The sequence below is a fragment of the Sorghum bicolor genome, chromosome 6 (genome assembly GCF_000003195.3).
Source record: "Sorghum bicolor cultivar BTx623 chromosome 6, Sorghum_bicolor_NCBIv3, whole genome shotgun sequence".
Classification (NCBI taxonomy): domain Eukaryota; kingdom Viridiplantae; phylum Streptophyta; class Magnoliopsida; order Poales; family Poaceae; genus Sorghum; species Sorghum bicolor.
Genome location: NC_012875.2, coordinates 25,655,603 through 25,661,405, shown reverse-complemented (window position 1 = coordinate 25,661,405; position 5,803 = coordinate 25,655,603).

Below are 5,803 nucleotides of genomic sequence, written 5' to 3'. Positions count from 1 at the left end.
ACCTTTTATGAAACCAGTGTTAGGGACCTTGCATGTAAATGACCTCTAAAGCACAGTTGTAGTAAATTTCATAGGCTACAAAAGTTGTGTTGATGACTTTTTATGAAAATGCTTGGAACACATTCAAAATGAGCTCACAAGGCAAAAATCAGGGCTGTTTCCACACTTAGCCAAATTTGCCTAAGTCAGAGTCGACACATTTTTGAGGTAGGGTACTTGGGAGCTTTGTAGTTTGAAATCCAAGCCGATTTAGACCTTGATCCTTAAAGCAATCTTGTAGAACTCATGTAGCTCTACCCAATGGATCAAATCCGAGCCAAAACCGATTCAGTTTGGACAGTCGCCGAAGTTGAGAGTAAAGCGTCGACGAAGTTGGAGTTTCAGTCATGGCGATCGGGCGTTTCAGACACCGATTCAGTTTGGACAGTCGTCGTCCGACGCCACGTGTCCAGCCAGGTGTCGACCGTACACCGTCGATGACCCCGCCTATCAGCCCCAACGTCGTCCACAAGTCACCACGCACCGGATGGACGCCTTAGACGTGCTATTTGCCCCTCCAACGCTCCACATTTCGCTCCACCATCGCCTCGGCGAGCTCCGCCGCACTTCGGCGAGCTCTTCCGGCCGCATCACCGCGTCTCCAGCCAAGCCAGCCCGCCCAGAGCTCCGCCACGACGTCCTCTACCTCGACGTCCACCTCTTTCCCTTAGCCGAGCACTAGTGAGGCCGCATTGACAACTCCGTCGCGAGCTCCACCTCGCCGGAGTTCGCAGAGATCACCGGCAACGTGGCCAGACCTCTCTGGTTCACCTCTGGCCATGATTCCTCTTCCTACAGCTTCGCCTTGCTTCACTCTTGCTCGTCCGCAACCTCTACTGCGTCGTCGTTGCCTAGGTTCGCCGGCGTAACGCCGCGCAGTTGTTGACGGTCCTTAATGCTCACATTTAACCATCAACTAATCATAGAAAAGGATCCAAATGCAAACAACACCTAGACTTAGGGTTTAATCTGATAGAATTCCACAAGTTTTGGTGTTTGTCTATTTCTGCAGGGGGTTATCAGGAAATATGGAAGAAAGGCCCACATGTCGGGTTTACATAGAGATATTAACGTGCTGCGCAATTTTCTACCATCTAGAAGACTCCAGAAGCCATGGGAAGGAAGCGGAGGCCGAGAGGACTCAGGGACAGGGCGCCCGCCCACCTTTCCTGGGCGCCCGCTGAAAGGTCCTTGTTTGGTTTTGGTAATTGAGTGACAACTTAGGTGGACTAATAGTGTTTATGTGAGATACACAGGAGATTAGTCCACAGGTGATGATGTGATGATGGAGGAGCTCATTGCATATGAGACATGACATGGAGTCATGTGACCAAGGTGGAGAAGATCAAGATGAGGCTTGGCTTGATGGACCGGTTGCAAGAGTGAAGGGCAAGTCGGAGGCTTTGAAGCGAGGGACCGCGTGTGACGGTGAAGCTTGAGCAAGACTTGGCGCCGATGGACCGAGGCAACGGTGAAGAGCAAGTGAGGTCAAGATCGATGAACCAATACGGTCACGTGATGATATGAAGTGGATCATATCATTTGGTGATTGGTTGGTGCATGTGTTGCATCAACATTGGAGGAGATGGAATGGAAAGCGCAAGGCAAAGGTATAATCTAGGGCTTTTCCATTTCACCGGTCATAGGTGTGTAGAGAAGTTTATGACCGGATTTAGGATAGATGGCCGTACTATCAAGAGGGGCAAACTTGTTTGCATATCGGTCATCTAGTGCCACTTGAGCGATCTAACTTTGCATACGTGTTAGGATCGAGTGGCGTGGCAAGTTGAGAGGCTAACTCCTTTGGGAAAATGTTTGTGAAAATGCTAACACACCTGCACATGGTGGTGTACACTTGCTGGTGTTGGCACACTTTGCAAAGGAGGTGGAGTTCCTAGGGTTGAGAGAAGTGTGGGTTTCTCTCTCCCTCCCGCCGAGCTTGCAAGGCGGGATTCGGCGCTCTTCGAGAAAATGAAGTGCATATTTTCTATTGGCCGATGGGAAAATTTGGAGAAGTCGCAGGAGTGTTTCTCAGTTGGAAACACTCACCGGACGCTCTGTGCGGAGGCACCGGACGCTGGCCTTTAGCGTCCGGTGTGCTGTCGGGTGCAGCAGAGTGCACCGGACGCACCGGAGAGCGTCCGGTGCTCAGCGTCCGGTGTGAGGGGTTTTTGCAACCCTCTCTGCGCACGAGTCCGGTGAGCACCGGACCGTCCGGTGCCCAGCGTCCGGTGAGGTCGCGAGTTTGACACCCTCTCTGCGCACGAGTCCGGTAAACACCGGACCGTCCGGTGTGGACTTGCAGAGCGTCCGGTGGTGCTGTGCAGGCGCGCGAGCGCGTGGTAGCCGTTGGCGGCAACGGTCGACTTCAAACGGCTAGTGACACGTGGCGGTCAGCTGAGCACCGGACGCTGGGTGTTGAGCGTCCGGTGGCTCCCTGTGAGCGTCCGGTGCCCTCGTGTTTTGTCCAGTGAAGGGGTAACGGCTAGTTTAGCCCTTGGGGCTATAAATAGAAGTTGTGACCGGCCTTGGCTGGGGCTGAGCACCCTTGGGACTTAGTGTCCATGCTTGGGGAGTGCTAGTGAAGCCTCTAACTCACATATGCTTGATAGTGATCATCCAATTGTGTGAGTGAGCGATTCTAGTGCGTTGCATTGAGAGATTGCATCGAGTGGCACTACGTGTTTGTGTTGCAAGCCGGTGGTGCTTGTTACTCTTGGAGGTTGCCACCTCCTAGACGGCTTGGTGGCTTGTGACTCCGTCGAAGCACGCAAGGATATTGTGCGGTGCTCCGGAGAAGAGATTGTGAGGGGTACGATGCTCACCCCGCGGGGATCGCGAAGAGCAACTCTAGTTGAGCGAGACGTGAAGAGCGACAAGTGGTCCGGCCGGGTCAAGTGCTAGAGCTTGTGGTAAGCACTCCACGTGGGAGAGTGTGACTTGCGGGTCACCACTAGCAAGAGGACCGGCGGCAACCTTGGAGCTTGTCTCAACGGGGACGTAGCTTGGTGGCAACCAAGTGAACCTCGGGAGAAAATCATCGTGTCAACTTTGTTCTTCCCGTTGGTTTGCAAGTCCCTAACACAAGCTTGTATTTATATTCTTATATTTGTGCTTTTGTAGTTGCTCTTGTAATTAGTTAGCTTGTGTAGCTTGCTAGTTACCTTCTTGCTTGTGTGGCTAGAAGTAGTTCCCCTTGCGTGACTAATTTGGTTTGTGTAACCTTGTTAGTCACATTGCTTAGTTTGTGTAGCTAAGTAAGTTGCGCTCTCTAATTAGGCATTAGTTGCCTTGTTATTGAGCTTGCTAGTGAGCTTAGGAGCTTTGTGCTTTTGCTTACTAGTTGTGTAGGAGCTCCCCGGTTTGCAAAGTACTAGTTGCATAGGTTTGTGTGACCTTGCTCCTAGAATTGATTAGGTGAGCTCTTGCTAAGGTAGCACCTTATTTGCTTGTTTAGGATCTTTTACAAGGTGCTAGAGAACTTAGATAGAGGGGTGTAGTCTTGGCTAGACCGATAGTTTTATTTCCGCATTTGTTTCGGTTAGCCGGTGCGTTATTTTTTAAAAAGGACTATTCACCCCCCCTCTAGTCCGCCATCTCGACCCTTTAAGTGGTATCGGAGCTAGGTCTCTCATTTGTGGTCTTCACCGACCCGAGAGGATGGCGTCTAGTGGGATAGATGATTGTGAGACACACATTTTTGATGGTACAAACTTTGCACTTTGGAAAAATCACATGCTTGATCATTTTCGTGCAAAAGGACCTAAATTTTGGTGGATTGTCACTAATGGTCTCACACACAATTTGGACCATAAGTTTCTCACCAAAGCTCAAAAGGTTCTCTTTGAACTTGATTATGAAGCTTATTGTCATCTAATGAAATCTTTGAGCTTTGAGTTGTTTGATAGGATAAACTCCAAAGGAACCGCATATGAAATGTGGGAGTCTATCAAACACACCTTCGGTGATTCCTCCACATGGGATGATGGCAAGTTCAAAAAGGAGGAACCAAAGGTGGAGATACATGAGGATGTTGAGCATGACCACAACAAGGTGGTTGTGGAGGATTGCTCCACCTCATGGTCAAGTGAAGATGAAGATGATGGCTATGAGAGTGATGCTTCTACAAGCTCATCCGCTTCATCACATTCCTCCATGTCTCACGGCGACGGTAAGGTATCTATTGGAGGTGTGATTGTTGATTGTGATGATCCAAATTTTGAGCTTGTCTGTAGACTCACCAAAGCTTTAAGAAATGAGATGGCAAAAACAAGTAAATTGAAAAATGAAAACTCATTTCTAAAGACCACATGTGAACAACAAAAGCATCTACTTTATGTTACTACTTGTTCACATGAGGAGCTAAAATTGGTTCATGAGGAACTTTGTGTTGCTCATGACAACTTGGTAAAAGATCATGCTTTTCTCAATAAGAAGCTCTCTAATGAAGAAATTAAAACTAGTGAGAGCTCATCACTTGGGTCAAATGATCAATCACATATTGTTACTAACCCTTGTGATGTAGGCAAGAAGCATGTATCCACCTCTTGTGATGATTTATTATCTATGCCATGTTCTTCACATATACATGCTTGTTCTACTTCTATGTCTTGTGAGACTAACCTTTTGAAGGAGAACAATAAGCTCAATGAACAAGTGAAGAATTTGAGCAACAAGCTAGAGAGGTGCTATAATTCAAAAGTCACCTTTGAGCATATATTAAAGACTCAAAGAATCTATGGTGACAAGTGTGGCCTTGGCTTAAAGGAGAAGATGACAAAGGGCAAAAGAATGCAAGAAAAGAGAAAGCTTTCTCATTTCATGTGCTATCGGTGCCATGAAATGGGACATCTTGCAAATGGTTGCCTAAACATTGAGAAGCTCAAGAAGATAAAGGAAGAAGAGAGGCTAAAGCATGTCAAGTGCTTCAAGTGCCGCACTTGGGGTCATCTCACCTCAATGTGCCCAACCAAGCAATTGGTGAAGCAACAAGAAGAGCCTCAACCAAAGCCACAAGTTGAGCAAAAGAAAACACCCCAAGCTCAAGTCAAGAACTACCATGACGGCGATGACTTGATTATGAAGAAGAAGAAGACAAGAAGGGGTGGAAGAGCAAGGCATCCAATACAAATCCAAGATGCCAAGATGATGAGCAAGAATGATGGACACTTTGCCTCGAAGTGTCCTACCGAGCTTGAGAAGAAGGCTCAAGCAACTTTCAAGAGGCAAGGCAATGAGAAGCAACACATGAGCAAGGAAGAAAAGGCTCAATCAAAGAGAAGTTGCTACTTATGCCGGGAAAGGGGACACATGGCTCATTCATGTCCCCTAGGTAATAATTCTAAGCCTATTTCAATTGATGATAATTATATGCTTAGAAAGGATGGTAATGGTACCTCTATGGTTGCTATTGCAAAACATCCCGCTACTCATACTAAGGCTATGCCTAAGTATGTTGCTCCTAACTTGAGAGGACCCAAACTAATTTGGGTACCATCAAAGAGTGGATGATTGTTTGTAGGTACCATCGGCATTGGAGGCTTGATTCAATTGATCTTATATTATTCATCATTTGATTGAGTCAAGTATTGAAGCTTAGTGCTTATCCTATCCCAATGCCAAGTCAAATAAGTGAAGTCCAAGTGCTACAACATACAAGTGCAAATATTCAAGTTGTGGTGATTTATTGGATTATTTGATGGCTTGCAATTACATGAGTTGAAGCTTGCAAATTGGATGATCATGAGCTAACCAAGGTATATCT